The following is a 12,369-nucleotide window of genomic DNA, read 5'->3' as shown; positions in this document are numbered from 1 at the left end:
CAGGTTACACTTTTAAATGAATGTTGGTATTTCAGTATTTTTATTATTACAGTGACGGCCTTTAACATTCCCCTCGATCTTGAATTAACTCAGTGAGAAACGTTTAACTTGAAAAGTTCTTACAAAAGTTTCTCAAATTGTCTATTCTAGCAACATATTTATTTATATTTTTACTTGGTAAATTTTTCAAACTGAATTTAAATGAAACACAATCACACTTGAATGTCTAGGAACCTGATTTATTTTCATGCTACAGTTGCACCACTTTCTGCTCCTTCGAGGAATGTATTCAAATGTTGTCTATTTAAATAATAAAAGTATTATTGTCAGCGAAAAGGGTCGTCTACACGAGGAGGGAATTTATTTTAAAATGTGTTGTATGTTCCATTTAGCCAGAATATTTCATTTATTTATTTTTACAACTTATATTTTTAATTTATTTATTTTTTTATAGCTTTTTTGCTGTAAAAAAAACAAAAAAAGCAAAAAGCTAACAAAAGTCACTTAACTTTTGTTCTTCTTCACTAAATATAATTACTTTAGTCTTTTAAAACTCTCTCATAAACAACGTATATTTAGGTTTATCGTTGGAGTCAAAGCTTTTTTAAGAATACATATTATTCTTATTTTTTCAATTACAAAATTCTTAGTTATTTAAACTGTTTAATTTTTTGATGGAATTAAAAGAAAATGCAACATTAAGTTTTTATTTTACCTTTGAAGGGGGAAAAAATTAACAGTTTTTGAACTTTGAAACAAATGAAAAGTGTTATGTCTTGATCATGATGTTGTTAATAAAAGCCCCCACATTATGTAAATAAGCAAACTATAGTTAAAATAAAATAACTCACTTTGTCGTCTGTGTTGGAGAGACCAGCAGGTTTATTCTCTGTGTCTGTGATGTTCACACGAGACTAAAGGAATTTTGATCTTCATCAATCAGGCTGAATTCCCCTCGTTGTTCTCCCTTTGACATTTACAATTTCAAACATTTATTCATAACATTAGAAAAAGCAGAATATGTTGTAAAAAGTGCAATTTTTTTCCATTGCCATTTGCTACATTTGATCGGTGCAGGAGTTTGCATCATCCGAGCCACCATCTTGTCTTCTCATGTCGTCCATTTTGTACTTCAGTCTCACCTCCTACTCATTCGGACACGTCAAAGATTGACAAAGCTCAGTAAATTTAGATTTTTTTCCCCCCCATTCATATGAAAGTGATGTTTGAAATAAAAACCTGTTTCAATGTTTTTCTTTGATAACCATGTTAAAGCTGAATAACCTTTTTCATACTAGGTCTTCCTTCATTAAAGGTTGAAATTACTCATTCACACCAAAAGGGTAGAAATTGGGAAGGCCGAGGGTGGTTCGACTTTGTGTTTATCTCTTACAACAGTTTGTCTTCATCAGCAGCAGCCTACAAGTTCATGGTTAAATGTAGCATTGGCCTTTTACGGCTTTGCCGTGCACGAGACTGTGACCTATAGCTCCATAATGGCCACCAGGGGTCACGGGGTTAATAGAGACTGATGTATGAGGCTCCAGAGTGACATCCCAAAGGAGATGGCCCCTTAATCCTTATGAGGCCTCTGTGTTAGGGATCCTTACCTTTCAAAGCAAACAGCACGCTCCCTCTACTGTGAGGCCCCAGCTTGCCCCCGGCGTTAAACTTCTGACCCCAAGGTCGTGGCCTTTGTTCACTACTCTTCAGAAAGTGACCTCAAGGGTTACAGCTGTAATAGAGAGGTAGTTGAGGCGCGTGCTGCCGAGGGGCCCCTCTGTAGACCACCTTGTAGATTGAGTCGGCCTCGCCGCACTGGTCACCGAAGAGCGGCATTGGGAGCGTGCATGTGATTGTAGCACTGGGAATGTATAGCTAGCTATATTCTAATACACAAAGAGACATTCATTGGGAGATTTGGTTTTAATAGGAATGTCTTGATATGAGAATAATGACTGAAGTGGAGATTTTGATCCTTATAGCAGTAGAACATTAGAGAGGATGACAGTTTTCTTTTTCAGTCATTTAAAAAGTTTTCTAAACTACAAGATTTTCAATTATTTTCAAATAAATATATGTATTACTTATACATGAATGCAAAGTATGATTATACAACTACCTATTTACTAGATAATAATTGTGCATGGAGATTTGGCTGCTTTTGGGCTATACCCATTTGTGTAATATTTTGTTTAAATTCCCATGATGCTTTTGGACTCATGTTTTTTTGTATGCACTTTAAATTGGCATTAGTGAAGTGATCAATATAATTCACTTTTCTATTGGTTATAATGAGTAGTGCTCATCAGGATCTAATGTGGCTGCTTTGAAATTTGAATTTCTATTTGATGAATCCATATGCAAGTTGCAGCTGTATTATTTCATTTTCGACTACTCAGCTTTAACATTATTTATTGTCAACATGTATTTTTTTACACAATGCTCAGCTGTATCCTTGAGATGAAGTGTGCTGATAGAAACACAAAGACAAATGGCATTCATAGGGTTATTAAGATGTCATAAAAAGTTGTTGACATAGAGATCTTTCAATGGCAGCATAACGCAGGCCGCTCCTGCAGGGGCGAGGCTGTGCAGAGGGCTACAGTGTCAGAAGTTGGCAACTGAACCAAGGCCAGACTCGTATCCTCAGATGAACTCTCCACGACGTACGGTGCAACAGACTCTGCCAAGTTTTTTTGAATTCCTGCCACATGTTAGATGGGAAACAACTAACTTGCAGAAACTGCGTCTTCGCTGGATGATAAGGTAGAGGGATCACATTTAATCGCAAAACACGCATGTGTTTGTTACTTCATGAATTTGATTTGAAAGGCAGTTGTTAAGGTGTTTTATGCTTCCAGTGCTTGTTATTGGTTGAGAAGGATGTGGCAAGATGTGACGTCACGCTCTCCATTTAGGGGACTGTTTAGTGCTTGATTGTTTTTTTTTATTTTTTTTATTTTCGTCAATATAACTGAACTTTTATTTTAGAACTAAGGTGCATTGAAACCCTCTATGGCCTAACCTTGAAAACCTATTTCTCCGGTTTTTAAGTTTTTGCATTGTGAGCTTTTGGTATGCTAATGGTGTGGTCGTAGACGAAAGGCAGGGAAGTGGATTTTCCTTCGTGACTGTGAAAAGTGAGAAGAGTTAGAGGACAAGTGCACTCATTCACTGTCTTTTCCTCTCTCGCTACTCTCCGAGGTAGAAGCACACACAGCAGAGTAACGCCTTCTCTTTTAGCCTCCAGGAGCAGGAAGGTAAGAGCGACTGCAACTACCCAAGCAGACATGTTCATACCCTCACTCGTTTTCGAGTATTAAGTGAAGTTTCTCACCTTGTGTTTATTGTCGTGTTATGTATGAGAGGTGGAAAGACTGACTTTAGATCAAGATTAGCTGTACACTAGATGTAAAATTCATTATTTTGCTGGACTTCCCCCCACCCCCCCCCCCCTTGTATCACCCGTCCTTGGAGAAAGAAAAGGGGGAAATTTTTCATTCAACTGAGCTATGGGTCTCGTTTGGGCTGAAGAATACTTGAGGGGAATAGTGTCATAAAGTTCGTTTTCTTTTGCCTCGTTGCAAACATAACGGGACATTACAACATTCTGGCAACAAAGAAGTAATTGCTGAGGGAAGTTGTGGGCGAATGAGAATAACCTTAAGATGATAGGGAGCAAGAGAGGGGGAAAACCAGGACGTATCTGGAATAGAAAAACATGAAAAGATTTGAATCTACAGTGCTGGGTTTTGTGTTACAGTAAGCTATGACAGAGCTACTGAAAAGACAAGAAAGGGTCGGAGAGGGCTGGACACCGCAGGCTAGGCTGAAGAGAAGGAGGGTGTGGGACATGAGTAGAGTCCATTTTATTGTTCGGTTACCGCCCGACATTTCTCTGCTTCGTTTTCTGCCTTCAGGTCTGCTGCTATAGTTGGTAGCAAAGTGTACATGGCCTAGTAATAGCACACGGCAGACACTGCGGTAAATACAACACGATTTTACAACCAGTGTTCTATTGCAGTAGCAGCAGAGCAGTTGCTAATCTGCTCTGCCTTTCTTACCAAAACAGCAAGACTATCTTTTTGGATCATTCCCTTTTGGGATTGATTAAAAGGAAGCTGTAATGACTGACATTTTGTTATAATGAAAGTTTTGTGATGAAGGACTCTTGGGTCAAAAACTAATGTCTGTTATGAACCTCAAGCAGCGGGCATAGCAACAGCTCTAAATAGCTTCATTGTTAATATTTGGCTTGAATATTAAGGGTGAGAAACTACCAGTGATCTCACAGTCCACAGACCGTTTGTGATTAAATGTGTTTGCTTCAAAATGCCCCTTCGGAACTGCACTGTTTCCCTCCGAAATCCTCCATTGCCACTCTAATACCCTCCCTATCTGGGATTGTGCAGACGCACAGCGCGCCGGGGTCGGTGATGAAATCGCGTTGTACGTACGCACTCCACACGTCCCCATTTCATCATCAGTTAAGCTCTATCTCCTCCAGTCAGATCTGCTTTCCCCTCCCTTCCCTGTGCTCCCTCCCAGCTCGCTTTTTTGCTTCTTTTCCTATCCATTGCTCTCCTCCTCGCACTCCCTGGGTCCTGGCCACATGCAAGACGGTAGACTGGGACGCTGAAGCTCTGAAAAAAAGAGGGGAAAAACGTGCTGCAGCTATTTCTACAGGCGGGCCCTCCCCTTTTTCTAGCCTGTGCCAAAAGAGGGAGGGATTTTTTACTACTCCCACTCTCAGGATTTTAACCCTCTGCCAGCTCACACATCTCTCTGCAAGATGTGTACCCCTGCATAGAGCAACAAGTGGCTTTGCTTGATTCTTACTTCAAGATTATTGCATGATTTCTTCTTCTGCTTGAAAAACTTGTGTTGCTTGGTTGCTCACCATTTTTCTTTCGCTTGCATGTCCACCCTAATCCAAGGACGAAGGCACCATTTAGGTATTTTAATGTGTTTGGAATCGCTATTTGATGGCGGATTGTCTTTTTAGATTATTTGTACCCCTCTGCTTCGATATACGTAGTCCTTTATTTTCTTGTCTTCTCTCAGCAGGGTTTTCAGCTGCTCTCTGTCTGTGTCTCTCTCTCTCCCTCTCTCTCTCTCTCTCTCTCTCTCTCTCTCTCTCTCTCTCTCTCTCGCGCAGTCTTCAGAGAAAGGGGAGCAGCAGGGCGGAGCAGGGACTGAGCTTTTTTCTGGGACAGGTGCCAATTCCACACAAAAGATGCAAAAAGTCAAAAGTACGAGATAGTCAACAGGTAAAGAGTGGCTTATTTCAAAATCTGATTAGTATTTTCTCCATGTTGTGCATGATAATCCTTTACCTCAGCAAATAATTGTTTTACTTGCACAAGTAGGAAAAAGCAGAGATTTTGAATTTTCTCAACCCCCCTACCTCCTCCACCCCCCTGCTTTTTTGCTCCCGCGAAGGCATTTGAGTTTCGAGCGGGGAAAAGGAATAGGGGTGGGTAGTGCTCAGAAAGGGGTGGAGCTTTGCCTACTCTTCTCCCTGCCTGGGCTTCTGCATTATTTATGTGCCTGGGCTCGAGCTGCAATCTGACTGGCTGCCCGGCCTTGCATTCATTCGACATTCAGCAGCTCTGTTTGCTAACATTCCTCATTCAAAGCCTTGTTAACTGCCAGACGGGAGGAACACGCGACTCCATGGGAAACCCACATGGGCTCACCATTGTGGCGGGCCCTGACAGTCTCAGAGTAGGACTCTTGAGAAGAGATGAGGGAACAGAAAGGAGCTGGTTTGCAAAAGTTAGACAGCTGCTAGCTGAGGTTGGAGAGGTTACACAAGGCTTCGGGTCTGGAGCAAGGTAGGCAGATTGTCTGGATAAACCCCACACAGGGGGTCAGACAAAGCAGCAGAAAAACGTTCAGGCAGACAGAGGCTGGTACTTTCTGGGACTTTGAATGGGTCTGACGATTGTTGCAGGGTGTTCGTAGCAGGGGGACTGAATCAGAGCTCCTTTTCTGCCCTTCACCACAGAGAGGATATGTGGACATACTGTATGCAGCTGCCAATGGTTTTGGCACAGGGGTCGCCAGAGATTTCCTTGCTTTATACCGGATTTCTAATGAATTCTGTATCTGCCCAGCGTTTAAAAATCTGAGTAGGTAAGTGTGTGTGGGTGTGGAGGTAAGTGTGTGCATGTGTACACTATGTGTGTCAAGCTTGTTTACATGCAGAGCTTTTCTTTTGGGCAGTACCCGCAGCCTCGTGTTAAACGGCTCTGGATGTTGTTTCCTCCAAGGGTTGGTGACTATCCCCGAGAGGAGCCCGAAATACATACGTATATGTATGTGTGCAAATGTAAGCAAAATGGGGCATGGGGAATACGTGGCATGGGTTTTAAAATTCAACAAAACAGACATAATCTCTTCCTTGCTTTCCATTTCAAGTTAAGGTAAATGTGAAAGAGACGGGTTTGAAGGGAGCAAATAGGGACACATTCTGTTTTGCTGGGCTAAAGGCCAAAGAGGGCCTGCTACACAAGGCCAAGCCTCACCACCTCTACATTCACTCTCTTTGGGTATCTTTAGCACCTTTATTTTTTTTTTTAAATGTATGTCAGCTGTGAGAAAGATCCCTAATTCTCTCCAAGACTTCTAGTTAAAACCCTTTTTAAAGTTCGATAGCGTAAGATAAAAATGTGGGTCACTGCCAACACGTGGCCCAATCAAGCTCTATCATAGCTTTCACTGTATTTTTGTCTACGAATCCTGTTCGTAGTTGCCAAATCAAATCAAAATTCGTTTTTTAATATCTTGAATCCAATTAACTTGTAAAAGCCACGAGCTGCAGAGTATTGAATATTGATCTGTTTTGCCTATGTATTTTTAGTTTATAAAGACACGCATAAAATTCGAAGCCGCGCCACACCCTTTATCAATCCCACCCAACACTGCATCTTTATATACTGCTTACAGAATGGGTTTTTTGGACTACTTAGCTGTGATCACATATTTCTTTAACATTTTTCGTAAGATTTTATGCATGTGTATGAACATATTTGTTTGTGAATGTCTGTATGTTGTTTTAGCTAAAACACCATAGCACATCAGACATAACCATGACCAAAAGGTAGGACTGGAGGCAGCGTGAGTCATCACAGATAGCTCTAGTCTTCCCTCCTACGTCCAACGTGTGGCAGGACAATCCAGGCCTGTTCATCCACCACTCTTTGCATCACATGGCCTGGTAGCAGCTCCATCTCTGGCGATTCTCAAATTACGCAGCTGAGACTCTCATTCGAGTGTAATTATGGTTCTTTCAAACATCAAACTTTAGACATGAAATGCATCTTTGATGGACACCAGTTTGGCTCACGAAGTGCAGCAGTAATAACTGCATTGGATTCAAATAGAGAATGCGGTTTATCCATTGCCAATTTTGACATTTTTGTTTAATTGTGTTTAGAAAAGCATTCAGATGAAATATAGAGCCTATTTTTTTATTTAAGTTTGTATCGCCGCTTACTGTTTCAATTTAGATAGATTTACAAAAAAATGGCTAAATAATTATTAATATTTTTTTTCTGTGATTCCCCGATATCCTTTTATTTAATGTTATCATATTAATAAAAGGCACTGGAATTTTTTCTTGTGTATAAATATTTAAATTCATGGAAAAGACAAAATAGACAAGTTCCATGACTATTAGATTTTCTCTTAAAATTTGTGTTTGTCTTGTTGGAATTTCTATTGTAAGTTTTATTGCATTGTAATAATTCTATACATTTCAGATTCACAATTGTATTATTTAATTAACATATTATTTTTGAAAAATATATAACAAGAAATAATTTTAAAGCTTGAAAACATACACGCAGTAATTTTCGAAAACAAGATATTAGACAACTAAAACTAGACAGGAACATGGCAAGCAGCCATTAAGGCCACCAAATTAGCTACATGCTGGTCCAGACACTGGACGCTCTCTTTCACACACACACACACACACACACACACACACACACACACACACACACACACACACACACACACACACACACACACTCCCAGACACATTTTGATGCTTCATACTCAACAATGAACCCTGGGTCCCCAGATGAATGAGGTTCCCACGCCTCTACCAAGGAGTGCAGGGCACAGCCTCCTCCTCCGAGCATTCACTAATACACACACACACACACGCACGCACACACACACACACACACACACACACACACACACACGATTCATGAACTACAGATGGCCACAAAGTCTCGTTGTGAAACTCAGACTCACAGGTGTGTTTGTTTTCTTTGAGAGTAATACAAACACAAGCTGTAAATTAGAAATGCTATTTTTGTTATTTTGTAAATACATAGAGATACGCATACAGATAGTGAAATGAGCCTAATTTATAGAAGCTGAAATTAGATTTAAGCCAGACGGTACAACCCTCGTGAATAGTTTAGCAGCAACTCAGACAGGGGGAAAGGTACGCAACACTTTTTGTTAAAGTTTTTTTTCTCATTTTTCTTTTAAACTTTTAAATTATGAATTAATATTTTATTTAGTGTCGGTGTGTGTTTCGCCGTCGGTCGTAGATGTGCGAGTGTGTGTGTGCGTGAACAAGAGAAATACACGTGATGATTAAAAAGTGTTTTTTTTTTTTTTTCCAAGGTGAAATCAAATGAAGCAGATTTTCATGAGAAATACAAGCACTTCATTTTCTCAAGGTTTAGCGACAAATAACCTTGATTGTGCGTGTGTGTTAGTGTGTCTATCTGTATGGGAGTCATTTTTGGGTGTGTATTACGTTTTAGCATAAGCCTAAAATAAAAATAAAAATTTTGCTATAATAGTTTTTACTTTAACTTAAATAAACAAGTAAATAAATAAATAACTAAATAATACACATTCTATATATAAGATATAGAATTTTTTTTTTAAGTGTGTGTGTGCGTGTGTGTGTGTGTGTGATTTTTTAACAGAATCGGCTTCAATTGTTAAAACTAAACATAAATATCAACCACTCGTATATTGATGTTATTTGCTACGTATCATAATAATAATTTCATCACCTCCTACAATTCTGTTACACTGTATTGTGAAACAGAAAGGACTATTTACAGAAAATTAAACTGAGCGAAAAAAGGAAAGTAAAAAAAAATAAAAAATACTGCTCATATTGTGACACCATGTAATTTAATCCTCAATCGGGATTTTGTGAGAGATGATTCCCAGCTCCTCCACCACAGGCCAGCCACTGGTAATATAGTTATCCACTCCCATATTTGGCTGCAGCAGACTAAGCCATGATCGCTATAACATATGTTACATTAGCTCTAATGGTACATGTAAGTGACTGCTTGGCAGGTTTATGAGCTCAGTGCTACATGGGCACCCTTCAGTGTGTGTGTGTGTGTGTGTGTCTGTGTGTGTAGCTTTGCATCTAAGTAGCATTGTGCTTGGATGCATGTCTGTGGTGCAAGTATAATTATTATTTATTTATTCATTTATTTGCTGACTCATTAATAGCATGACTTACTTTATGCTATTAGTACTGTTTTAAATATTTAAATTTTATTTGACAAAATTGTGGTTAAATCACATTTCTTGCTTATGTATATCAAAGCCAAAACGCTGTTGGATTTTTAATGTGTAAAATCCATCTGGAACCGGTCCCAAGCTGGACTTTGAGCCACACTTTGCGTTAACGCAGGGATTTTCAGCTCCAGAAAGCAGCTAATGCCTCCTGTGGAAGTCCAAACAGGCACCGTGTGTGTGTGTGTGTGTGTGTGTGTGTGTGTGTGTGTGTGTGTGTGTGTGTGTGTGTGTGTGTGTGTGTGTGTGTGTGTGTGTGTGTGTGTCCTGTGATTTTGCTGCCCGGAGAAAAAAAAATATTTCACGTAAGATTTTTTTTTCAGGAGGAGAGAAAACGGGGTCAAGAAAATTTGTGCCTAAAGGTCAAATGAAGATGTGCGGCAACGAGTGGCCAAGGACACGCACGGCAGACACACACACACACACACACAGCTGCACAAAGGCCTCATTGTCACCGTGGCGCACACACACACACACACACACACACACACACACACACACACACACACACACACACACTCTGCAAACTGAGGGAGAACTGACACCTGTTGGTGGTTTTGTCTAACTGCACACAGGCACACACACACAACACACACACACACACACACACACACACACACACAAAGTTTAACATTTGTTGTAATTATGAAGCTTGGAGCAGCAAACTCTAAGAAAAGACTTGTCATGAGTTTTTATCTCGCTTTTATTTCCGGCTCATTTTATTCAAACCAAAGCCTGCATGACCACCCTGAAGTGTTAGAATTTATAAATATTACACTAAAGCTCAAACTGACAAATAAGCTATTTTTCTGATCATATACTTTAACACCCTGCCTTAATGTAATTATAAAATTAAATGGCATTTTATTTAAAAATAATGCAGATTATTGTCTATTAATAACATCGGGACTATTAATAACAAAATAATAAGAATACTGTGATGAGTTTTAAATTGAATGGCTTGGCAAATTTGTGTTTCCTATGTTGAAATATTTCCTGTGATGTCCTCTTAATGAGGCTGTTATTTTAGGGCACGCAGAAATGACAAATGTCTCCGTAAAATTTGCAGAAAAATACATTAGTTTCCCTCACTTTGTGAATACAGTGAAAGTTTTGTATAATGTGTCAGCTTGTCTAATCCTGATCCTGAGTTTGGTTTGTAATTTGACCACCAAAGTGAAAAGTCCACTCCGGTGTAAAACCTGATACACACATTAGCTGTGTAAGTAAAAGAGCACACATACATACACACACACACACACACACACACGAACGCAGAGGAGCTCATATAGGGATTTGCGTGACTTTTATGGGATACCTGACCTGCAATAAATACATCCACACTCCTGTGCATGCGCGCGTGTGTGTGTACATTTGTGTGTGGAAGAAAGAGAAAGAAGTTGAGGTGGGATTGTTGTGTTATGATGGCACCTCCACCTTGCTTTGCCTGCACGAGAGAAAAACCACACTTGGGGGGCTGTAGATTTTTCTTCAAACTCGCTCTTCCTCACTAAAAGCAACCCACAATTTGTCAGCTTCTGACACACACACACGTGGACACACTCACCTGCATGTGCTGAATTATCTCCACTCCATCTACTCACCGCCTGTCACACACACATTGTGTTTGTGTGTGTGTGCGCTCACTCAGGTGTTGTTCCTCATCTGTCAGATCAAGCAAAAAGTCTGACCTTTGAACTCCAAGCATGCGGTTGCTGACTTTCTCTTGTCTTTTTCTCAGCGTTTAAGGTGCAGAAACGTGAGAGGAAGTCCACGCTGTCGATGGAGGCGACGCGCTGAGCTCAAGTGACACACAGGAAGTATTTCAGAGTGTTTTTGGATTTGAACCAATGACGGGAGTGAGTAACGGTAACAGTGACACCTCGCATTCAGCGTTTCAGGTAATTTAATTTAATGCATTCTGAAATTTCCATTTAGAGTAGAGGACACCATTAATTAAAAATCACTTTGATTGAAAAGATGAATTACCATTGGCTCTCTAATGCCAGCTCACATTTCCTATTGGGTTTGTTTCACAGCAGCAGGACAAACTGCACAGCTGCTCCAAGCATAAAAAAACAAACAATGAATGCGTTTTCTTTTTTTTTCCAAATAGAAAATATAAACAAATACAACCTGGAAAAACTGTGAATTGATTTAAAACGTTAATTGAGTAAAGAATTTGACCTCTGATTCTAAATTTTAATAAAATGTTTATAATATGTAACAACTTGAATCTGTGTATTATAAATGATTCACCAAAAGACAGGAAAATGATAATACAATAAAACAAAGATTTCTACAGATATTTATCACCTATAAATGTGAGAAAAATACTTTTTTTCAGATTTTTCCCCTAGCCTGTGTGTTCGACAAATCTGCGTAATTGTACAACAGAATCCTAGAAATGTTGCATATTTATTGATTAAAGAGTTTTAACATTCTGATTTTAGATTGAAGTAGTTAATTTTAAAAAACTTAATTTTTTATAACTTGAATAAATCTGTGTATTAAAAATGATTCACCAAAATACAGAAAAATGTTCAAATAAAACAAAGATTTCTAAAGATATTTCTCACCTATAAACATCAGTAAAGTACCGTGTGTTCCACAATTCAGTGAAATTGTACATCAGAGTTGTGCGATGTGTTGATATAAGAATTTTTTTCATTAAAAAAAATGACTCCATTATTAATCAGACGAGTAGCAGACACCCACATATTTGGTCCAACTCATTTAAAGTTCACCGTCAGCATTCAAAAGCACTTTAAAGCTGTAATTATGTTGTTT

Source organism: Gouania willdenowi, chromosome 6 (genome assembly GCF_900634775.1).
Source record: "Gouania willdenowi chromosome 6, fGouWil2.1, whole genome shotgun sequence".
Taxonomy (NCBI): Eukaryota; Metazoa; Chordata; class Actinopteri; order Blenniiformes; family Gobiesocidae; genus Gouania; species Gouania willdenowi.
Note: the sequence above shows the minus strand (reverse complement) of the source record.